The sequence below is a fragment of the Mchenga conophoros genome, linkage group LG12, assembly GCF_057382185.1.
Source record: "Mchenga conophoros isolate Kocher_MC1m ecotype Shallow Benthic linkage group LG12, M_conophoros_male_GT1.1, whole genome shotgun sequence".
Taxonomy (NCBI): Eukaryota; Metazoa; Chordata; class Actinopteri; order Cichliformes; family Cichlidae; genus Mchenga; species Mchenga conophoros.
This window is the reverse complement of record NC_140537.1, coordinates 28,897,654-28,923,589: the sequence shown is the minus strand read 5'-3', so window position 1 is coordinate 28,923,589 and position 25,936 is coordinate 28,897,654. Positions and strand designations below refer to the sequence as shown.

Sequence of the window (25,936 nt, the reverse complement as noted above, 5' to 3'; positions counted from 1 at the left end):
GTCCTGAACCTGCACAGGCACAGAGAAAGCATGAAAACTCCACATAGAAAGACCTCAGCCATCAAGTGGATACGAACATACGACTTTCTTGCTGTGAGGCATCATTTAATTGTGGGTGGCTATAGCTCAGGCGGCAGAGCAGGTCATCTATTGATCGGTGGTTCGATTCCTGGCTTCCCCTAGTCTGCATGCCAAATATCCTTGGGTAAGATACTAACCCCAAATTGCTCTCCAATGCATCCATCGGAGTATGAATGTGTGTGTGAATGTTAGTTAGAAAGCACTAAGAAAATGTGCTTGGGTGAATGCACAAGTTGTGTAAAGTGCTTTGAGTGCTCAGAAGAGTAGAAAAGCACTATCTAAGAATCAGTCCATTTACCATAATTATAAAATCATTGTAGTGCCTCTACATTCCCAGAATAGATCAAATCTCTATTTCGTACATCCTTGTCAAAAGAAAGGTGTGTGGTTCCACGGGTACTGTACACATACAGCTATGAAGATAGTGCAATAAAGGAAATGATGACCAAAAAAGAAAAGCAACCATTGTTAGTCTTGATGCATGCTGAATCATCCCAGGGAAGGAAATCCCAAAAAGCTAATTCTGTTTATTTGGACACAACATAGCCAACTGAATCAACTTTTTGTAATAGCCATCGTCAGTGAAATATGTCCTGTTTTTCCACTAGATGGCAGCAAATATCTGCTATATTAATCTATCTCTTTGTTAAATTATGGCTATGTCAGTTTGGGCTCATACTTCTGTCATAGATCCATAAGCATAGAGGGATCCAAACTTCAAGTACTGGTGTTTATTCAAACACATCAAAACAAACACAAGTGTTCATTTCCAAGTATAGGATTATTTGCAATCGCCATAATGACTATATGGGTTACTTGGTCTGCAGTGAACATGCTTCCTCTGCCCCCAGCATCTGGTCATCTAGCAATTCTGTAAAGTAACAATTTCAGTATTTTTACATCAATGGTATGGGTGTGTTTCTCATTGGCATATGGCAGTGCTACAAATCTTTGTGTGAAGTGACTGTACTAACCGATTCTCATTTCAAGATGTCCTTATGGTACTTGCTACAGTGTAGCGGCTCGAGTTAGGCTGGACCCGTTGGCCAGCTACCCTCAGGGTCATTCCACGGTTGTAGCTCTGATGTCATCAGCAATTCTATTTCTTACTCTTCCTACCCTTCCTCTCCCCCCTCCTCATCTTCCTCTCCCCCCTCCTCGTCTTCCTCTTGCTCCTCCTTGTCGTCCTCTTCATCCTACTTCTTCACCTCCACGTCCTCTTCCTCGGCCTCCTCTACTTCTCACTCTTTCTGCTCCCTCCATTGTACTCCGCACACACAGCTTACCTGTATTATAGTGCTTAGGCTGATTGCAAAGTGAACTAATTATCTAAAGAAGTTTTCACATGTGAAAGTGTGCCAGACAGTTGGAAAATTAGTGTTAATGATAGCCATACATAAGATAAGATAAGATAAGATAAGATAAGATAAGATAAGATAAGATAAGATAAGACTTTATTGATCCCACAACGGGGAAATTTTTGCGTCACCTCAGCTCAGGTACAGATATATGAAGGAAATACAAAAATACAATTAAGTACAATCAATGAAAAAAAGTAAGATAATACACTATATACAATGGTAGCATACACAGTATGTGATTATGGATATGGTTGGAAATATGGAAGACATAAACTATATAGCTTGGAAGGTAATGGAAGGTCCATTATGCATGAAGTGGTGACCGTGGATGTTCACAGTGTCCAGTGACTTATGACATCGTGATTGAGGAGTTATAGAGTCTAACTGCTGTTGGGATGAATGATCTGCGAAAGCGCTCCTTCCTGCAGCGAGGGTGTTTCAGTCTCTGACTAAAGGAGCTGCTCAGACCACTCACATACTCATGCAGTGGGTGATGTGGGTTGTTCATGATGGATGTCAGCTTTACTAACATCCTCCCCTCACCAACCACCTCCACAGACTCCAGGGGACATCCCAGCACGGAGCTAGACCTCTGCACCAGTTTGTCAATCCTGCTCCTGTCCCTGTCCGTGCATCCACTCCCCCAGCAGGCCACTGCATAGAAAAGGGCAGATGCTACCACAGTGTCATAGAATGTCCTTAGCAGAGTCCTGCAGACTCCGAAGGACCTCAGTCTCCTCAGCAGGTGGAGTCGACTCTGGCCCTTCTTATACAGGACGTCTGTATTTGTTGTCCAGTCCAGTTTCTTGTTGAGGTGAACACCCAGGTACTTATAAGAGTCATGTGTATACTTTTGCTAGGAGTGTGTTGGAAATTTGGTAATTGAGTGTTGTGCAGTGAATTGTGCCTACAGTTTTGCAAAGTGTGTGTTACAAAATTGCAAACTGAGGGCAAAGCAGTTTTTGTGCTTTTAGTTTTGCAAACTCAGTGAGTGGTTTTGCTATAAGTCTGAATAGTTTTAGAGATTGTGCTACAGGAATCACAGTTAGGGTTTAAGCATTCAGAAAAAACTGTAAAATAGCTAAAAATGTAAGAATTAAATTGTCCAATCTGTGTGCAGTACCTGACAGTATGAACATCTAGAACTGATGATAGGTGTCTAGAGTCCATAGTAGTCAAGAAGAAAGCCTCACTGTCTGCTCTTAATCATACATGTTTCCTGGAGAGGACGCTAAGATAAAGGTGCTCATTGTACAGTGTTTGCACATAACTTCAGCACTAAGGGTTCCCCCCCCCCCATGCTTTATGCTCCTGTTTACTTTTTTGCAGTATTTATTCAAGACCGTAATTGTCAGCTGTCCTAAAGCACATGTTGGTTTTGCAACATAAACAGCAGAGAAGTGGACGTTTAGCATATGTCAGCGTTTCACATCCATCCATTTTCTTGCACTTATTCAAGTCAGGGTCATGGTGGGGCTGGAGCCTATCCCAGCTGTCCAGCTGTCATATGTGGGGGAGGGGAATACACCCTGGACGGCACAGCCACTTACATTTTAATTAAGCCAACATGTAACCTGTTGGGTTAGAGTTGGGAATTCGCCTTGTAATCAGAAGGTTGCCGGTTCGAGCCCTGGCTTGGACAGTCTTGGTCATCGTTTCCTTGGGCAAGACACTTCACCTGTTGTGTCAGAGGGCCCGGTGGCGCCAGTGTTCGGCAGCCACGCCTCTGTCAGTGCGCCCCAGGGTGGCTGTGGCTACAACGTAGCTTGCTATCACCAGTGTGTGAATGGGTGGATGACTGGATGTGTAAAGCGCTATACAAATACAGGCCATTTACATATGTGGGGGAAAGATGGAGTATACAGGGACAATGTAAACAAGAGAGGTAGATTAAAACCTAGGGCCTCCTTGCTGTGATGTGACAGTACTAATTTCCATGACATTTTGCCTTGCTGGAAGAAAAATTACAAATACAATTACATATAAAAATATATATTCAGTGTAACTTTTGACCTTAAATGACCAAATTGGAGTATGGTGGTGGTCTCATGTCAGTTATCCTCATCAAACACACCACAGTAAGAGCAGCTACATTATATACCTTCCTTGCTGCAGGATTGAGACACCACTTCAGCGTTACCAGGACCACAAATGCATAAAACTTCCTGCATACAAAAATACAACACAAAGAATAAATATTTACATACATGTATGATGGATGTGTGCAAATATTTAACATATAATATTCCAGTGATTTTTCACTCAGAACTGTGCTCTTTAGACCAACATTAGGTGACCAATTTTCCAGTCTATAGTCTTGATGCTACTCTTATTTAACATCTTTATATTGGTATCATGTCAGAGGTAACTTTATTATTGTGTTGTTACTCAGACACAAAAAAAAATTATAATCTTTCCAGTGTGTGACCTGACAACACTATGGTAACCATTCAAATAAATGTAGTTCACTTTAGTGCGCATACTACAAACGGATTCAAGCATGTTGGTACTATCATTTTTTTTTTTTTTTAAGTAACCAAAAGATAGCTTATAACAGTGGTTCCCAAACTTTGCGGTATATTTCACACCTCAAACATTAAGTAAACAATTACGCAAATACAAGTAACCTGCAATAAATTACAGGTAGTAAGAAATAACTGTTTTACGCCATGTCCACACCTACACGGGTATTTTTGAAAACGCAGCTGTTTCGTCCTCCCGTAAACGGCGTTTCGAATCACCGAAAAGGGAGATTTGTTTAAAACTCCTTTTTTGGTTTATGTGTGGACGAGGAATACAGAGTTAATCATGCAAAGTCAAATTTATGTGCCTTTTTTCACGTCAGCTGTGCGCCATGTTATTGTTTACGTGAGATGAATTGCAGAATGGCAGATAGAGACAAAATACTGTTAATCTGACTATCTTCAGGTTTTACATGCTTACATATACACACGCAGTTAATGTCCCTCTATTTACAAAGGCAGAGGCCTCATGGTGTGATTATTTTACATGTAGTTTTTTTTCCCTGTGTAATAATATTCAACATTGCTCATTCAAAAAATGCCTCTCTGTGCAAAATGGGTTTAAAAACATAAACAGCTGTGGGATGCTGTTTGTCTGTGATTTAGACAGAGGGAACAAATCGTGGCAGTATCAGCCTGATCAGGGACGTGCAGAGAGGTTTAAAGGGGCGGGTGCTCAAAGTTAAAAAGGGGCACATTGAACCATGCTGAATAACAACAACACACATTCATCAAGAATCTAATATGGGAAGGGCAGGGCTGTGTTGATCTGAGACTGTAGACATTAAAAAGTCCACAGGAGAGATGGTAGCTGATTAAACAAGTGTCATGAGATAATAACAAAATGCAAAGATTGGTGACAGCGCTTGGAACCATAAGGCAACGAAAAACTGTGACATAAACTCGGCTCTGCCTGTGAATCACTCTTTGCTTCTCTTCTTCCTTCCTTCCCATCATTTCATATATCACTCTCCACTTGCTGTCTATCTGAGAACAAGGCACAACTTGCTATTGCAATAAACTATAATCTAATTATCCACACCTAAAAACTCTTGCACTTAATCTATAATAAAATGATGACAGAAAAATGTTATAGCACTGCCTTTAGTAGCCTCATACAGCTCCTACTGTTTCCTCCTCATGTCCTTACCAGCCATGTCTGCACAATGTTATATCATGAGTAATATTTTTTTAAATCCAGCTAAATAAAACACACACATGCACACACAGTGACATTTTAGACCTTCTTCAGAATACTGTATATACTATGGGCATCCTTACATTATTATTTATTACTAGAGCTACAATAATAAAGCAATGAGGAGGGGGAAGTAATAAATATGAAATAATGTATTTATGATGATTCCATTTGTTTCACTATCCACTCTGTGCAGGGGCAAAGCTTATTACATTTTTAAACTGTAGAGATACAATAATCTTACTGCTGTAAAATCCAACTTTTGTCTTATTTAAAATATAAATCTAATATAATCTGCTTCTTAATGTATGTTCTTTAAAATACAGCGTGTTTTTTAATATATTATAATTATTATTATGTGGACATGCATATTAGATCGTTTTTTAGTGAAATATAATCCCTCCAGAAAGGCAGGAAATGCCCAGAAACTTACTTTAAAACTAAATATGTTCCCTGAAACGGTGACAGAGCTACAGACCCATGACAGCCTTACACAGGTAGCCAGCAGCTATGACCAGCACTACTTGTGCAGTTAATAAAAGGACAGGTAATGTTTGTCGCGCTGTTGCACACACAGCACGCTCGTTTGTTTCAGTTCGTCAGTTGCAACAAGACAGCTTACCAACGTGTACGTAATAAGCTAATACTCCTGGGTGCTACACACTACAGTGTGCGCTGTACACCTACTTACTGGTTTTGTCGCATCAGTCTGTGTCTCTGAGTTAACTTGTGTTTCTCCTACAGCTCCGGACCGCAAAAAATGCGCGTGCTCTTTGTGAGCTCGTTCCCGGCTCGTAACCAGCGCGTTCTGCCGTCGAGGGCGACCATTGGTTAAATGTGATCATGTGACTGATGCAAGCCAGATCCTTTTATTTAGCAAAACTATGATTAATAGTTAAATATTATTGTTGAGGGGCACAGACAGAACTCCGCACGCACACACACATTAAATAAATTAATTAATTAAAAAAAATTAAAAGTTGCCTCAACAAAAGGGCACTTTGGACACTCATCAGGAAAGGGGCGGGTACTCAAGCCCCTCTAGCCCCCCCCCCCTCTGCACGTCCCTGAGCCTGATATTATTTGTATCCCACTGTAACTTTACTGTATAAAGAGCTAACATCTCCAAAATGTCAGGAGTAATTAGTCATTACAACAAGTGTTTGTGAACTAAAAATCAAGAATGTCGGACACTGTTTGTCCGTGACTTGAAGAGCCCAGCGCTGCTCCCAACAAAGGGAAAACCAATTATGCAGGGGAGACCTACCTTGGCACTTGTGCAGGTGAAGCCAAAGGGAAGATATGCTTCACCATATTTTCTAGTCTTTGGCTTAGAATGAAGTTGGTTTGGAAACATATTCAGCTATGCTTTATCTCCTGCTTTGCGTTTGTGTGGCCTTCCCGTGCTAGCAGTGTCCAAGCGTTGTTTTTTTTTCCCTTTTCACCCCCGCAATGGTTCTGCGCCCCCCCAGGGGGCGGGCCCCACACTTTGGGAAGTCCTGGCTTATAACAAAAGATAGCTGTATGTATGACGTGCAGTCTTGAGTCACACTGATCAGTATGGCTGTTAATATTACGAAAACAGGTTGTTTATTTGGAGAAAACATGAATATTACACAACGCATGACGCATTTTTAGCATAAAGGTTTATGCGAGTGGTGGGAATGAATTCAGACAATGTGGTAAACACCACACCCAACCAAGCCTGCCTGGACATGAGACTCGTGAGAATGTGCACAATATCCAGTGTGACAAACGCTAAGCTGTGGTTTCATCGCTGGCTTTTACGTACATGATCTGTTTGCGAATCCTGAAGTTTGCTATTATATTCTTTTTACTGCAATAACTGAGACTGTTTGGTTGTTAACCAAATATAACTTAAACAAAAAGGTTCAATTATCATATTACTCTGATGTAGACATTATATTTGATATGTGACTGTTAAAAAAAATAGACAGCACAGCTGACGCACAAGAGGATGACTGCTTTTTATTAGGATGACAAGTTGTGACGTGAACCCAAATGAAGAAAATAACCCCAACATTAAAGTTGCTTTGTTCAAAGGCTCAAGACATGGGTATCATTCACTGGGATGACTCATGTTAAACACAACTTAATCCAATGCATAAAAGAAGTACGAACTCCATTTTAAAAGATAAAATATATTTTAATTGCCCCTAAACTGGGAAATTGCTGTGATTAGATAAAATAAAATAGAATAACTCACTAAAATAAAATATGGTAAAAGAAAGTGGCTTATTAAGAAGAAAAAAGATGGTGTTCCACAAGTTTAAAAAATCTAACTAGAATGTCATAGAATGTTAAAAGAAAAAAAATATATAATATAATATAATATAATATAATATAATATAATATAATATAATATAATATAATATAATATATAAATTAATCCATTAATTTCTTTGTCTTCTGTTCAAGGTCATGGTGGAAACACCCTGAGCAGGTCACCAGTCTGTTGCAGGGGTAATGGAGAGAGACAGACATTCATGCCTACAACCAATTTAGAATAGTCAGCTAACCAATCATACGTGTCTTTGGATGGTGGGAGGTAGCTAGAGTATCCAGAAGAAGCCCACTCAGACACAATGAGAGCATGCAGACTCCATACATAAAGGCCCCTGTCTGGAGTCAAACACAGGAGCTTTTTGCTGTAAGGTGACACTGCAAACCACAGTACCACCATATAATAGGGATGCTAGGGATAATAACAAAAATGTTTAAAATTTTACAGTAAAATGTTGGTGAGACATGAGATAACTTGCTTTATCCTATAAAGCACCATCCAGTGCTATGACCTTTTCATCACATTGACCACAATGTTTCATTTATGACAACTGTAATCTGTCTAATCTGATCTAATCTCTATCTTGTGTTGAGTATTATAGTCTATATTGGCAGTAATAAATGGGTGTATGCTAATGTTTAATAGGCATTAAAAAAAGTGTTATCATTTCCGTGAAGCTGCCCTGAGACCTTATATAATTCAAAGGATGAAAACAGGAAAAGCCCATTTTGTGTGTCCTTAGGAGTATCTATGGGAGGATCTGGCCAGTAAGCTTTGGTTTTGTCTGTCAGGCTGTGGTGTTGTGTAGGTTGTCATAGTTAATATGGGGTTAAGATGAGATGGGTGGAATAATAACGCTGACATAACAAGGTGTGGGTGAAAATGAAGAGAAGGTAGAGTCAGTTGTCCCTTCCCAACAGAGGTTGAATGAAGCAGAAGCATGTTTCAGCAAGAGCCAGCATTTGTATAAATGAAAAGAGAAATTATTTCTCAGATTATGCACACCGCTACTCAGACATCATGGCTACAGGGATTTTGGAAATTCAGAGTGTGATTTTATAAAACCTTGAAGGCACTCTTCAAAGGTATAAACTGGGAAGGTGTGGTGCAAGAGATCAAATTGGGAGGAGTTTCTTTTTTCAATTTTCTAAATATTCAATATATCCATGTGTCTAAGAAATCCCTGAATTGAGGTTTAATTACCCTCCAAACGACACCCCCCCCCCCCCCCCCCCTCTCTTCCACCCACTGTTGTTGACTGGCTCGGCCGGTTATGTAACACATTTATGCCTTGCGCACGTGGCTACAGTCATTATAAATGACAATATGTGGACGGATTAAACATTACCATCCACCCCTGAAACCAAACAGCCCGCATTTCACCTCTAAGGCACAGGATAAGAGTGAGGTCAATGAACGCTGTGGCCAATTAATCGATTTTCTACCGAGGAGCTCGCACTCATCCGTTCAGTCCCGACCATAAAAACGAATCCAGGGATTGAACAGGACAGTGTGTTTGCTCTTAACTCGATCTGAGGGTACACTCAGTTCAGCGTGACCGGTTGTTGGTTGTGTCATCCTTACCAGGAAAAATGCATTGAACGGGTATTATTCGATGGGCCTCCTGGCATTTATCTCAAGAGGGCAATGAGCAAACACTGATTTAAAGCAAAGTTCATACACTCGTTGAAAATGTTAATTAAAAAAATAAAATAAAAAATGAATGCGATTGGATGATCACTCGGATATCTTCTGAATAAAAAAAATTAAACCACATTTAGAGATGCAAATTATGCGCATATTAATCGTATTGTTGTAATTCCCCCTCTCACCCCTCATATGGTACCACCACTAGACTGACCACCACTCTCTCTCTCTCCCTTTCCTTCCCTGTCTCACGTTATTCCCCCTCCTTCATCTAAAAGCTGTCATCCCGAGCGGTACTGAGTCGACGGCTCAATCCCTAAACGCCCGGATGAGAGCGGCAGGCGACATTCAGGGCAACACAGTCGCATGAGTCGACCGACTGGAAGGCAACCAGTCCAGTGGGGGACGACAGCGAGTGCAGGAATCTGAAAATTTTCGACGCAACCCACGAAGATCGCTGTGGGAAAAATTCAGACAGAGACAGAGGCGTGGAGGCGAAGAGGAGCGGCGCGTTCCCCCCTCCTCTTGCGGTGTCCTATTTCGTTGGTAAGTACATTTTGCCCATTAAAAAAAACCGCTGCACATGTGCCTTTTCCTCTTCCACGGGACTCGTGTCTCGTTTCGCCACTTTCCCTGCGCGTTTGTTGTGGTCTGCGTCCCCGCGGGCTGCGTTTAAGGAAGAAGAGGCCTGGTAAGTAGCAATATAGCGGCAAAGAGGCATGTGTGTACATTAAAATGGGCTGCAGCAGCTCACGGGCACGCTACGGTGATTCCGAATTGTACTCCTGTTACGTTGACGGACAGCGCCGTGAACGTCACATTTTACCGTGAGTGGCAACATTTTTGTTTTATTTCTGTGCGCTCGTTCCTGTTGTTGCTGCTGATCGCACGCGACAAAACCAGTGAATGAAGCTACACGTGTGTGTGACTCCACATCTGAGAGTCACCAGCTCTTATTCACTGTCCGCTCTGAACCACCGTAGCCGGCCATGGCTTGAATTTGAGAGCTGCTTTCAGTGCCTAATAAATCATTTAGTTGTTAATCACACGCGCGCATTTCTCTCAGGGCTTTTCGTGAGCAGACCAAACGCTGAGGACAACGGTGGTCTCCACTGGGCATGCGCACTACCGCCCCCTTTGACCTATAATATTAATCAGTTGAGAGTAGTAGTAGTCTGTCCTGCACCTCTCAAAAGTGCATCGGGTCGCTTCTCCGGTTTGTTGACAGAACGATTATTGAGTGGAACTTCAGGCGAGTGAGTCGGGCAGCACAAGCAAATAAAGCAGATCCTGTTATTCACGAGCAGAAATGAATCTGTGATGGCAAGCTCTGTAGCTCACGGCAAGCCTCATTGTCACCATGATGACTATTTTCCAAAGAGAAATATCACAGGGCTGTGGGAAGAACAACAGAATGAACTGGGCAAAACGCTACAGACTGCTTACTCAGAACAAAAATATCACAGTGTAAAAATACGCCATCACAAAATTACTGAAATGTCACGCAAGTGAAAGTAAGATAGTAAGCAAACATTATGCAAATACTCAGAGGTAGGAGTGCCAAATAAAAAGTCCCTGGTAATATATTTTGGCTAGGCTCGTTTTTTTTTTTTTTTTTTTTACGTGAACTATTTTAAGTGTATGTGAAAACAAATACAAGTAAATTTCAAGTACCTTAAGTTGGGCACCAAAGTGTATGCACTTAGCTATTTTCATAGTTAATAAAAAGTGCTGATTGTCATATTCTAGGCAAATCCAGTTGTCCTCTTGTCTTCTTTAACAATATTTCACTACGTTAATGATATCTGTTGCTACTGCTTGCATAGGAAGTGGAAGTCACATATTACTTATGGACCCATGATGCAGTTTTCTAGTTAATCATTAGTCTGCGTGCTATGATAAGCAGTGGTGAGAAAGGGGCAAAAATATCAGGGTCTGTCACTACCTTACGTGTTTTCCATTCTCTGCTTTTTCTCCTATATGGTTTTGGTAATAAAATATTAGAGCAGTGCTTCGCACAGCAGGGGTTATAACCTGGGAGAATAAAATGCTCTGATTGCTGTGTCTATTCTAGCTTTATCGGCATTAAGACAGATATGGAAGTGCAGAATGATAAGATACGAAGATTAATGACTTCCCTGTCTTTCTACACTTTTATCCTGTTTGTAAACAAAAGCACAACCAACCTAAATGTCCCTGGAGTGAGCTAAAGTTATTTATTTATTTATTTATTTATTTATTTATATGTTTTTCTTAACTACAGGGTGGAGAATGCTAACAAATATGGTACAGAGCAGGGAAGGGTGTTAGGTAACGGTTTGGCTTGGTACTTGCTGTTCAGGGCGTTTGCACCCATGTGGTAATAATGAAATGGTAGTAGAATTTGTTTGCTTCTCTTTACACCATCCGGCCATTTTTGTGTCTTGGATTAACTTTTTTAATAACATGAACAGTAGCCAGTCTACCTAAGCTGGACTCACTGGCTTTCACGCAGTTATGCAGGGATTTTAAAACGTAAAGTCCTTACACCTTCGGCTGTGGGTAATCTGCTGCTTTAAAGCAGTCTGATTTACTGACACAGGGAACATTTCAGTTCAACTTCTGTGTTTGAGTGTCAGCTTCTTTTTTTTGTTGTACTTATTTACTTGACAGCTTTGGAGAGAAGAAAACATGTTAGTGTGGTTGGACTTCTTTTGACAAAGCTTTTATTAAAGAGTTCCACCACTATCTAATCGAGTTAAGGTGCGTTCACGGAAACATTACGGTCCACTGTGTTTATGTTTGACTGTACTTTGACCTGCCTTTTGTGAGTGTAATCTTTTTAGAGAGAAAAAAAAACAATCAAACCAAAATGATTCACACTAAATTGCCAGTTCCGTGGCGACAGGGTGCAACCACAGCCTAGACCACATGCTCAATAGTCTCTCTTCTAATGGTTAACCAAATGCTCCATGACAGACACCGAGCACCTCATATTTAAGCTTTGCAGCTAAACCTTGTTTAGTAGAACTTTTGTGTGGAAATTAGCCATCAGTGGAGGAGGGCGGGGGGTGAGCCGAGTTTTTATGCATGGAAGAGGTATGTGTACATTGCGTAATGTTTTCATGTTCAACAGTACACTGAGTGAGCAGACTGGTTTTCGTGGCTGTACTTTTAAAGTACAGTTTGTCGTTTCTAAGAACTTTTTGCCCTCTGCGACTTTGCTTTTAGTTCCGGTTCAATGTTATTTTCCGATTACACAAAAATATTTTCTGTCAGCAGGCAGGCTACAGCACTTCATATTATAGTCTCTGTTCATGGAGGAGACCTTCATGTGTTTTGATTGAAGGTGTGATAAAACTCTGAGATTTTTTTGTTAGATTGTTTTTTGTTTTGTTTTTTAAAGTAAAAACCAAACCTGATTTAAATTTGGCTGGTTTTCCCTTCAAGGTTCCTTCCATGTCGTAGAAATGCACGTTCAGATTGCTCCTGTTTTGTTAGGATCGCTCACTTGAAGTCCCACTCTGCCCACTTGCAGGGATATTCACAGGATGTGAGTAAACTGTGTCAAAACAACATTTCTAATCATTTCATTTCATTGGGGAAGCTAGGTGCCGTCAAAGGAAGCCAAAGCAGAGGAATTGTGCCAAAAAAAGCCTAATGGTATGTGATAAAGTTAAGGCTGTTTGGACTGAATGTTCTCTGTCCGATGCCTCAGTGCGTCACAGGTTAATCGGTACTGACAGTCCAACCCTGGTGGATACATTCGCAGTAGAAAAAGACTTGTGTGTTCTTTTACCTTGGATACTTTGAGTATCCTTCTACTAATGTTTGGCCACCAACTGGTGACCCAATTCTTGTCACTAATGATGACATTTTATATTAAATTTGGGTCAGAGTGACACAACATTTGAGATTTTGTTTTATGTACATATTTGAGGTCAACAGTGACCCTACAGGGAATGATTTAAGTGTCGTGGCAGCTCTGGTAGTTATGCAGGGCTGCACAAGGAGGCATTGTTGAAGGGGATAAGCACTAAATTTGAATCAAGTGGGGTTTTTAAAAAATTTTAGGTGAAGTCTTATCTTGTTGAAATAGTGACTGCTTTTCAGATGCACAATGATCTTGGTTAATATACAAATTGCTGCAGAGTTGTCACTGTTGTGCTGACAGCTTGTTTCAGCTCCAACAGTTACTTTTAAGTGTTCAGAATAGCAAAATCCTCATATTTTACATGTCATTAACAATTACTTTGTGGAAAAACATCTACTAAATAACAATAAATGTCTTAACTGGGACATTTTAAGACTCGTCAGTGTCCTCTGGTTGACAAAATGTCATAAGGAGTGTTTCCAAGAACCTCACCCTATGATTAGCAATATTACAGCTGGAGTACAACTAAAGCAAAATATTTTTTTTGAATTATTAATTAATCTACAGGTTATTTTCCCAAGAAATGTTTTTGCTCATATGTATTGCAGAGGATAGTGAATCAGAATTTTGCAGGGCCTCCAGTGGCACATTGTTAATAGCAGCCTGAAACCAAGCAGTTTTTATTATTTTATGATGATGTCAAAGAAGACAAAGGAAACAACTTTAAATTAAAATTCTTAAACAAATAATCTAACCCCAATTTTTGGGAATTATAATTTCTTATTACTAGAATAAAATAAAGCTGTACCGTGTTAATATTGTATACATTGATGGCAGTTACACACAGCTATCAGAATTCTGAATTATCTCAGATTTAATTTGGATTTTCTTACATAAAAAGACTAAATTAGTTTGACCTTGTCTGTCAACATGACCTGGAATAAAAGACAATGATAGGAAAAGGTGCTCGCCTCCTTTCAGTTATGGCTGCCCACCGTGCAGTCCGGCCCTTCTGCCAGTGGGTGTGTCTGCGTCGCTGTGGGAAGAAGGGCAGTTGGCACCGGGGCTGGCAGCTTCACAGTCAGAGAACAGTCTGTCTTTCTGATCAGCCCACCTCGCCCTCCGAGCACAATCACCCTGTTATGTCTGAACCCTCCTTCGCCATGGCAACATCACATGATACCACTGAAAGAGCGAGAATCTTCATGCTGTGTGTGTGTGTGTGTGTGTGTGTGTGTGTGTGTGTGTATGCGTGCGCTACATGCCTGCTTATGCCAGTATTGCTTAATCCATGTTATTGCTGAAAACCTGGTTAAGCATATCATCAATCACGTGTCTTCTTATTTTGTTAGCTAAGGTCACAACATGCATAGGACAGAAGATGACGGAAAGGTTTGCATGCAAGTGTTTTAAGAGGACACAGAGCAAAACACACTTAGGGGAATCTGCTAGCTATCAGTGATAGAGAAAGAAGACAAAAACAGATCGAGCAAACTTCAAATTTGCCTTTTTTTAATTGTTTAATTTAAGCTGTGCCTTAGGGTCAGGGGGCCATTAAAGCTTGGGATAATAACCCAAACCATTTCAGCTCTTGGACTATTTTACAACCATCAGTTCGGTTTTACCTCAGTACTTAACCAGATTTTAACTATCAGGACGCAAAATACTTGAGGCTGCAATTATACATTTAAATATTTGTGGCTAGTACACATGTATATGTATGCAGCTGGTTTCAGGGAACTTCTGTCTCCTGCCAAGTTTAGAGCCATAATGCTCATCTATCCGCCTTTACTGCTGTCATGTAGACCTTCATTCTTAGAAACCATAAGTTAACCTTAATAGCTCTTAATGCTGAAATTTTTTTTCCGAGAACTCGTAACACGACGATTGTGGTATTTTTGAAGGTTTCCTCGGTCTTCTTCACAAATATCAGCATTTACTGACTCACTTCTTTAATCGTGCTGCCAGCCGTAGGTTTCCTGTTAGTTTTCCTGTTTTGGTTTCTTTAAAGCTGGAATCTCTTGTTTAAATTGTTAAGGCTGGTGCTTACAAGAAGTTATTGCCTCCTGAACCTTTAGATTCTTCCCATGAGAAATGTAAGCCATTCCATCAAACAACAAAACAATTAGCCATATATTACACTCTGGTATTTTACGATAGCTGTATCATTTTCTCAGTCCTGTTGTGTGCTTTTTTGGCCCTGTTTGTGCACTCCACTCTGCCCATAAGAGCGGTTTTGTAGTCTTTCTGGTGGCCTTCTGTAAGCGGCAGGGTCTGTATCAAAGCGGCGTCACACAGAGCTTCTCTTGTTCGGATGTTGGCCTTGTGTTAACTATGCTGATGGCATAGCATGACAGGCTTACTGCTAAACTGTGAGGCCTTGCGGTTCTATTTATGGAAAGTATGCATTTTTCTCTTCTTTTCGCTCATGTATGTTTCTCAGGAGCACAGTGGGGCTTGCTTGACATTAATGTGAAATCATTTCGCCACTAAGCCCGGAGGCCAGTTTGAAATTTTGGAAAATGTTTGTTGGCACAGCGCTTAGGGAAATCAATTTTTGTTATTTTGGGGTAATGTGTCTGTGACAAATTGGGTAAAATTATTGAGAATTGGCAGATTTATGTTGGTTGCACAATTTTATTTTAAATAATTTATATTTTATTGCAGATTGTATTTGATTTAAACAGGTCACCTCTTATGGTAGCGTATCGCAGTTTTCTCCATTTTACTCTGCTGTGTGGCGAAATGTGTAAGAGGTCTCAGATATGAATGAGAAACGTGTACATGTCCTGGTTATTGCTGTTGTGTCTATAATGTTGCCACTTATTTGTATTTGACTGTACGAATGAGGCAGGGCTCCATGTAAGGTTGAGCAGCTGGCAGACTGGTTACTGCATACGCTCATGTGACACGGCTATTTCTAGCCAAATCATTCCTTCTCCCTGCTGCCTCCAGCAAGTGCAAGAGCAAGTGGTGGATACGTGACACCTCAGGAAGCCGTGAGGTTAGAAGGTGGGGGCAGTCGTCATAGTCCAGTGGTATCTATCCAGAGGCCACTTTGTGGGATGGGGATAAGCTAGGTAGGACATGACTTGATGGCCAATTGAATGTCTTCAGTAGAAGACTGAAGTAAAGGTATGTGGTCGGAACAGGTTGAGACTGTTGCCACAAAGTTGTAATTTGTCAGACAGTGTTTGCACATGTCACTGGGCACGCTGGAAATAAACACACGAATTGTTGGTTGACACACATCCAACGTTCTTGTTGGGAAGATGTAAAGATATAAGGTGATTGATCAGTTCTGCTGCTTACTTAAAAAACCTTTCAGAATCTAAGTCTGTTTGTTGTTCAGTGTCATTTCTCAACTTCAGTGCCACTTGGATAGGTTGTGGTATTGAATGTGATGTCTTAATAGATGCTTCATCATTTCTTTCTTTCTGTGCTAACATTGCTGTCTTTCACAGACAGCAATATTAGATTCAATATTTACATTTAATAGCTGGATTCTCATAAGCTTAGAACTAATCCATTAACAATACATGGGGCATTGGTTTGGAAGCCACCATGTTGCTATCTTGAATACAGTAGCCATGGTAAAGCGCCAAATGAGGCTTTATGTACGTGGCTAGAGACCGGCCACATAAGTAGTACCTTATGAGTTACTATAAATTTAAATCTCAAAAATCAATCTTTCAAACTATATATGACTGTAACATTTGTACAAAAGATTTGTGTTTCTCATTATGTCATTCTCCTCCTCCACTGCTCTCTCTTTTACCTCATGTCCACTTCATTCTATTCTTTCTCACCTCTAGCCTCATTTCCTGAACTGAAGCCAAGGCTCTAATACATGAAAACATGCATAAACATGCTTATTTATTCCCGATATTTTTGTAATTACTTATTGTCAGCAGATAAGATGTGACCCTCCTCTCTCTCGATAGCTGACAGCCAGCTAAACACAAACAGCTGGTTATAAACTAACATCATGCCAGCTAAGGTTAGGGTCAAGTGTCCTAACAATCACACTTTCCCTCTGATAAACAGTTTGATTAGATTCCCAATGAAGATGAAATCAAACGATGTTGAATCAACTTCAAAGAAAGTTTCACTAATGCCAGCTAACAGTAGCTAACAATAGCTAACAGTAGCTAACAATAGCTAACAGTAGCTTAAAGGGGCAAAAAAAGGCAGCTCTTATGGACACAAAAGTTCAGGATAACTTCCACAGTTCACCTTGGTATCATTGTCATCGGACAGAAGTAAACTTCATTGACTCGTATTGGGCTCCTTTCATAAGGTTTTGCAGCCTCCTCCAGCATAAATAGACCTGTACGCCTAGCATATTTACAGCTGAGGTAAACAGCAGACTGACGGTCACACTGAGATGAATGGTGGCCAGAGTTGTTTATTCTAATTATGCACTTGAATTGTAAGATGTTAGAAAATAGAACTCAGTTGATTCCGATCAGTCAACTGACATCTATTAATGATATTTTGCACATTGTACCATTAAGATTTGCTGTCATCTTGTGATTCCCGTTTATGTTTTGCATTTAATTCACGTGATGGTAAATGCAAAATTTCCTGTGTTTGCTCATGCCAAGAACTGGTACAGTATAGAAAACAATGAGAATTTGTGTGAGTTAACTGGAATCTCAAGCTGCATGTTGCAACTCTAGTATTGACAAAAATTATCAACAAATCCCAAATTTTAATCATATTTTTATCCAGTCATTTTACTCAATGATTTGTTCCACGGTAAGCACCAATTTACTGCCATATGCATAATTTTTAAGTCTAAAATAGTACCGAGGGAGTACTGTTGTGATCACATATAATTTCACTGAATCATACCATTAAGCTCTCACAAGCTGAGACTACCTATTACAATGTTAGGTGGCATTTTGTACACTTTACGGACGAATTAATCAGAGTATTCAAACGGAGTGGAGGATATGATTGTTGGTCTAATACAAGTCTGTTATTTTTAATAATGGTTAGTTGTATAATTGGGTCTTCTTTAGATGTGTGACAGAAACAAGAGATAATTTTGGAACAGAGTGTGGGCACAGAATACACTCCTATTGTGAAGTAAACCTGATATCAGTCCAGTAAACCAGCGGTCTCCAACCTTTTTTGCGCCACGGACCGGTTTATGCCCGACAATATTTTCACGGACCGGCCTTTAAGGTGTCGCGGATAAATACAACAAAATAAAACTAGTACCGGTACCGAAAAAAAGAAAAAAGAAGAAACCGAGTTAACAATAAACGATAACAAAATAACGCTGAAAACCGATAAAAACCGTGAAAACCATACATTTCACACCCGAGCCTCAACTCTCGCGGCCCGGTACCAAACGACTCAAGGACCGGTACTGGTCCGAGGCCCGGGGGTTGGGGACCGCTGCAGTAAACTACAGGAGGTTAGGATTAAATGTGATTGAACAACTCGGAGGGTTCCCTATACTGAACAGGTGATGACATCTTCATAATGTTTATCACATTCCAGCCCTGCCCTCGGTATACAGCAAGTAACCGTTATGGCCAGCAGCCTACTAATACTTAGAAGGCTTACCCAGCTCCAGTCTGAACTGTAGTCAACAAACCTGTCTACATAATCTTTACACATAAACACGGCATCTTTCAGAATACTGTATATGATATTAGAAAATGTTTACTAGGTGTCTAGGGCCGTGTATAATCTGTAAAACCTGTAAAACAGAGTTTTCACATCTTTAGCTCTAATATAATTTGAACTTGCGCAATAGAATCGTGTCTTATTGAGCTTAAGTTCAGGAGTTTTAAAGTACATTTTGAGCTTAAGAATATTTGATTTTGATAAAAGACAGGGTTATATTTTTTTTCCTAAAAGCTGGTAGGCAACTTTTTAAGGAATAGACCACTGATACAAATGTCTGAATGTCAGAGTTAAACTTGCAAACACATCAAAGCATGGCTGTGAGATCAGCTCCGTTAAAGCCCTCTTTTTGAGTCCTGCTGGCTTTTGGGAGATGTTTGCTTAAACAGTTAATGGGAAATGGGACTTATCAGCACTTTGGCGTTCTTACTTGGACAATTTTATAACCTAATTATATTTGTTCAGTCAAGTGTATAGTCAAGAGGACTTTTGTTTAACTGAAATCCCTGATTCAGAAGCATGGTAAGTTGCCATTGAAGCTAGTAGTTGAAAAACTTACTCAAAGTATTTAAAATTCTCCTACTCAAGAAAACTGAGAGTAGAGGGGGGATTGGGGGGGGGGTTGGGGATTTCAGCTTCATTGCACCCCCTACTGGTTGGGCAAGATGATGTTCTGATCTGGAGCCATGGATGGAAAAGTCTTGAAGAAATGAGTTATACCAACAAGATTAGAGGTGACCCAGGCAGAGCTGCCCTCCTCCCCATCCTACCCTCCATCACCGAAACACCAGCAGACCACTTGTCACAACGGCTTTCCTTCAGCACCAGGCATGCTGTGACAGCATTCACACACAGAGAAAGTAGCGCATGTCACACACGGCCTCCAAGGATGCTGCCCCCAAAAATATCACTCCCTGGAGTGTGCACGGCAGCTGTATCAAAATATTGTGTGAAATATTCTGACAAGGCTGCGCATATCAGGACAGATAAATAATTTGCACATTTGTGTAGAGAATTGTTATCAGTTTTGATTGCAGGTTCTTCATTTAGTCCGAACGCTAGGACACTTGTATTGAGCACCTGGGTGTGACCTTAGCTTGCCCCACAAATCCAAAATTGAACACACCTCCTTAAAGTTGAAAAGTGCATTGTGTCTGTGTGTGGACGCCATGTGCCATGAATGTGCGGTGCAGCTTGAATATGTGATAACACTGGCCACACTGTGTTTACTGTGTAATTTTCAGATTAAGCCATTTGTTCTTTCACAGACGTAGCAACGTAGACCAACATCTCCTGCCATGCAGTGCTCTGTTGACAGTAGGGCTGAACGATATATCGCATTTGCGATAATATCGCGACATGATCAAGTGCAATTTTCTAACCGCAAAGGCTGCGATTATACTGCGATTATATTATACAATTCATGGGCTGCATCCTCCTGAGGCCGCATTTGTAGACCGATTACGTCACAGCGACGCGCCGAAGGCTGTCCAAATTACTACCATATCCCAGAATTCATAGCGCGGCCCAGCCAAACTCCAGTTTCCAGCAATGGCGGCCGCTACTAAGTTTTAAAATTACTCATACTAATCTTTCTGGGTCACAAAATAAACTTTTAACATATTTTCAGGCGAGAAAGTAGTTGTGTAAACATCAAATATCTGCTCGGTTTATCAAGATATCCCATATTTGCAAAAGTGCTTCGACGTTTTCAGAGGCGTCTGCTACCCACCAGCTCGACAGCTAGCCGGGAGCTCGAGGGTTACTGATGCGGCCGAGAACGGCACAACTCCCGGCACATCATTTTCAGATCACCGCGGAGTTTCGCTGCTCGGGTTAAACGTAATATATAAGTCACTTAGACAACCTAAAAATGTTATTGTTGGGCTTTTTTCAGTGTTTTGTTTGTTCGTGAGTAAATCGGTTTGGCTGAGATTAAAGTTATTAGATTAGATAAAATAAAACTTTATTAATCCCCCGGGTGGGTTCCTCCTTGGTTTTCACACAGCTGACTAAACGTCAAACAGAAAACTTATTAAACAGAAGTATGAGACAGTCGAGAATTTACACCAGTGTCTGGTTATATTTTAGATAGCAAGAAGCAGACGGCCGAGTTTATTAAACTCCACCGAGACAGCGGTGACGCTAATCAGAACTAGACCGTCCAATTTCACGCCTTTAAATTTTAAAGGCGTGTTTGTGTGTGTGTTTATACAATTGCTATTATGTTTGCACTTTATGTGTAATGTTACTGACTGCAGAGATCAGTAAGATGTGTGTATTTTTTATTTATTAGTTTTATTTATTTAATATTATTTTTTAATTGAATGACTGTCTAGTAGTTCACAGATGTCGAAAAACTGAGTGTGGTAAAGCCACTGATTTTTTTTAATGTATATTTCTGCAATCTGCACATTGTACTGACTTTCATTTTAATGTTTACACCAGGGTTCCTTGTCAGCACTTTATGCTCAGATGTTTGTAAGCTAAAAATAAACTATTGTGTATGTTCAAATATACTGTTGTGATTGAAGAAGTTAAATAAAAATGTCAGTCATCAATTCATGCATCACCTCATGTCATCATAACAGAGGTCTGTCTTCCAGGAAAGAACAGTTTAAAATTAATGTAATATAGTATTGGCCATACTATATGATGTATTGCTTGTCTTTGTTTAATAATACAGAAGACAAAGACCTTAAAAAATAATCGCATATCGCATCGCAATCGCAATATTGGGGCAAAAAATCGCAATTAGATTATTTTCCATAATCGTTCAGCCCTAGTTGACAGTCCTGGATTCGTGATTGTGATTTTGTTTATGCACGCATTTGTTCACTGGCAGCGGCCTGCCTGTGGACTGTTCCGTCTCTGTTGTCATCAATCATTCCAGGAGATAAACAGAGTATTTGTAGTTCAGAAACGTCTGAGTCTGGAGCTGCTGTGTCCTCAGCTCCCCTTAACTAAGACAATTGAGATTCAGTGCAGTCACTAATATATCGCCATGGTTTTAGTGAGGATACACTTAATTTATGTATTTTAAAAACAGAAAACGAAAAATTCAGACATAAATAAAGAAAGCTGATTTTGATAAATCTGACTGCAAATTCACGACTGATGATGGACTGACCTTTTTTCTCTAATTTAGCATTTGTTTTCCTGTCTGCAAACTTAAGTTACGTCCTCAGTTAGCTTTTTTCCTCTTAGTTTATAAAAATACAGTTTTTTGTTTGTTTTTTTAAACCCCTTGATGCGATTAAAGCCTGCTGCTGAAGTTGTCATGTGAAAATCCCCTCCCTGTTGTAAACAGTCTAAGTACCATTACTGCAACTCATTCTTAGGACAAAGACATTACCCATGGCTAATGCTAACTACACATTGTTGAGCATTACTCTCAGTTTTCAGAATAACAGCAATGGGGTAATACACCAATTCACTGACTTGCAGATGTAATCTGTCAGGCCTCGTGCCTTTTCTTCGATTGTGTGTAAGCCGTGTACGCTTGGGTCGACATGTAGTTAATTACACTGTGTGGCTGTACATGCATCTATGCAGAGGCCTGGCATTCCTGTAAAGTGGTGCCAAAGTACAGGACCCCACGTACCCCTGCCACCGCTACGTCTGTCACTACGTGCGCGCAGCAGCAGGCCTAATCAAAGCACTTCTGTAATAGTGTTAGCTGTGTCATGTGCTGGAAGCCAGGATTAAGAGCACGGCCACTAGATGCAGCTTAGGAGGAGCCATTCTCTTTCATTCTCTTTTTGCTCTGTCTCTCTCTCTCTGGCTTTGTCTTATACTTACGTTTAACCTCACATGCGGTGGCTGCAGCCATCCAAGGTCACTGAAGTGTGTTATACTACAAATACTATAGATTTAATGTGAAACAAAACAAAGCGCTTTCATAATCCTTTTGCTAAAAAAAAAAAGTACCCACAGCTTAAAGTATCTGCACATACACGTACTGTTTATGTATCCAATAGTGTCCTCCTTTAACCTTTCTACCACACACTGTTCCACTGGCGGGACACTAGCACCACATAGAACGTTCCCGAACAGCTAGCACTACCAAAAACATCACAAATAGGAGCATGTTAGGTGAATCATTTTGTTGTGCTTGTGTTCTACACATATGTTCTCATACTTTTTATTAGGATACAGAGAAAGTAAGAGAAATTCAAACATAAACGGTAAACAAAATTGGAGGGAAAAATCATTCTCCCCTCCCAAGCAAAGAGCTTTATAGTGAATATTGTTCTGGATCCTGTGGCACTCAGGACCACAAAATCCTATGTCAGCATTTGCTTAAAAGGCCTCATATTTGTCTTTTCGCATTACATAACAATCCCAGAGGTTTTAGATCTCCACTTTGGAGACCATTTGAAGTTTCATGGGTCACTTGGCAGCTTTAGTGTAGACAAAATACTGAGGCGACAACATGCTTTATTCCCACTGGTGTAAACATGGACCAAAACATAATTTAATCATGTTGGTATGTCTCATTTTTCACTGGACTCTTTCGCCATTTTTGCCCTACATTTCCAGCACTCACTTATACCGGCACCCACTTTGTCCCAGTAACACAGTTTAATACCACAGAACATGCCAGCAGTAGATTACCAGTCTCAGCGGTCAAGAAAAAAGTAGGTAGGCTGGAGGTCCTGGCAGTGCTATGTGAGTACAGATCAAAATTGTTCTGCTTCCACATCTAAAAAGAGGAGAGGGTGGCAGGGGGTCGGCACAGGAGTGAAGAAGGAAGCAAGGACAGGGCTGAAGGGGATTTGTTTTTTTGCTTTTGGGTACCTATGCTGATTCGTGGAAAAGAACTGGAGCTGTTCGGGCAAAACTAAGTACGGAAGGGAGGGAGCAAGGAGGGGAAACCGGAGAAAGGGTCAGGGGTAAGATGACTCCTACACTGAGGAACATGGACACAGATGGCAGAAAGTGAAAAAAGCCAGACTGCAGCCTCAAAAAAGGCCCCAAATAGTTGGTAGGTACCAAGCCTAATTGTGTCAGTCACATGATATGAGGGCTTGCCTGAATAACTGGCCCTCTTATTGTTAGTAATAAATTGTTGGCTCTTTTTTTCCTTCTTTGTGGCACTGTTTGATTGGTCTACTAAGATCCCACTTGTGTGCATGGGTTATTCTCAGAGGTGACTAATAGTTTCTGCTTGCCTAAAAGCATTATTCTGAGCACTCCATCCTTTGTGAGCTGCTATTTTAGCCTTGGTGGTTTTTGTGCATTGGGTACATGGGTTATTGTGTGTGTCCTTGGCTTTAAAGTCCCAAATTTATGAACTTCAAGTATAGAAAGTATAATTATTGAAGTTATTGTGACGTTTTCTAGTTTTTTTTATGCATTCAGTCAGTATTTCCTTTAAATACACTGATTTTATTGATCTAAGTTAATTTCCTTATTTGGATGCCTTAGAAACCTCAACAAGGGCGAGCAGTGTTAGGTTCTGTGCAGTGTGTCTGGCTGTTATTTAAAACAGTCATACAGACGCTTAAATAGGGATGAGTCGCTTTACTTGGTTTGCCATTTCTCAGTAAGGGTGTCAAACCCATGCATAGTCTCCACTGAAACCAGAGAGAGCTGACCTTAAGAGTATTTAAACCTAAGCCTTACACAACATTGAAAGCCACAGGGGGGCTCAATTGTTTGCTCTTGCACCAGAGCTCAGTTTAGCATTGATAAAGGCTTGGATATTTGTTAGGTGCATGAGAATGTCATTTTAAAACTGTTTCGAAGATAATTGCTGTCTGAGGGTTAGCCAGAGGTAATTAAGCGGCAAAAGCTTTCATAACACAGATGCAAATCCAACGGTAACAGGGGCCTTATTAGAGACTGTGATGAAAATTTTGTTTCTTTCTCCTCTGATAGTCCAGGAAATGTATTCGATACTTTTGGGGTAATTGGTCTGAGAGTCTCAGTACTACCACACTGAGTAATAGTTGTCCAGGCTTTTGTTGTGTCCATACATAGCAGACAACTTGGCAAAGAACGCAAATTGTATCTTTAGGTACTCTGTTACTACCAGTCAGTCACAAAAACACAAAATTTGTTCCAATTTCTTTAGACGAATCTATGAAAAATGCAAAAGATAGCAAAGACTTGACACAGGACCTGGCAGGTGTATCTGACTCTTCAGTTGCTCCATCTGGTGTTCACTGAAGCCTCTTCAGAAAATGGTCTTGGTGGAAGGGTCGCTATCAAGAAGGCATCCCTAAAGAAGGGAGAGAAAAGGTTGAGGTATCCCAAATTATGCAAGAACAAGACTGAAAATCAGTGGTGACAGGTCTTTCCAATGCGGCTCCAACAACATTCTCAAACAATGTTGTTGGAGATCTTGTCAAAATTTATGTTATGTACACATGAAAGTACCGTCAGATTTCGATCCAACATGCAATAGCATGTGAAAAGCATCTGATTGACAGCAGCTTTATTTTCCAGCATGACAATGATCCCAAACACCCTTCCTTTGCAGTAAAGCACACCTGGATAGAAAAACACACAATGGTGCACTTTTAGCCATGGACTGGCCTCACCAGAGCTTGAACCTCTACATTTTTGAAGCACTGTGGGATCTTTTAAAGTCCTTCAAGAAGACTGGAGAACTATTAATGAAGACTAGTTTAACCCTTTAAAACCGGTCCGAGCGGGCACGCTCCGTTTTGCGTAACTATTTTTAAATCTCTGTAGAACTGGAACCACTTAAGGTAGCGCAATATTTTTTTTTGCATATGAAACCGGAGGAGTTGTACTTACATGTTATGCCATTAGCTTGTCCTAAGTCATGGTTTCCTTCCACATATAGCTTTGCAAAAATTGCATATAAAGCACTGGCAGCAACAAAAACATAATATATTCCACGCTTTGCCGATCCGATCAGCTGTTCATAACACTTCCTAGGTTGGAATAGACACCAGCGCGAACTACTGTATGTCCGCCATTACCTGCCCGAAGTGACGTCATCTTCGTGGAAAAAGTAGTTTTTTGCCTTCAGGGCCTTATAAGCCTTTGCTGGTGTTTTTAAAAGTCATGTTTGACTTTTCTGAATAGTTTCTGGGATGCTTAGGACTCAAATTGCACTGCTGGAAATAGTTTATTGTGATGCACATGCAGTTTTTTTTTGCAAATTTGCATTACAATATTTATTTTAGTTTTTCCTGCAGTATATAAAAATTGGTGTTTCTCAAAAATGAATTTTGTATTTACAGTTTTTAGGAATAAACCTCTTAAATTTCTCTAAATATATATATATATATATATATATATATATATATATATATATATATATATATATATATATATATATATATATAT

General features: G+C 40.2%; 1 protein-coding gene across 3 annotated transcripts in view; it reads left to right on the top strand.

Moving 5' to 3' along the window:
- Positions 1-9,369: 9,369 nt before the first annotated feature.
- The window catches only part of slc20a2 (solute carrier family 20 member 2), a 41,611-nt gene continuing 25,044 nt past the window's right edge, over positions 9,370-25,936 (top strand). Inside the window, exon 1 of one of the 3 annotated variants that reach the window (XM_085295081.1) lies at positions 9,370-9,660. The gene's annotated coding sequence lies outside the window, so the exon portion shown is untranslated. Of the gene's footprint in view, positions 9,661-9,690; positions 9,806-25,936 lie in introns of those variants that run through there. The other 2 variants (XM_085295077.1, XM_085295079.1) reach the window with 2 other exon arrangements.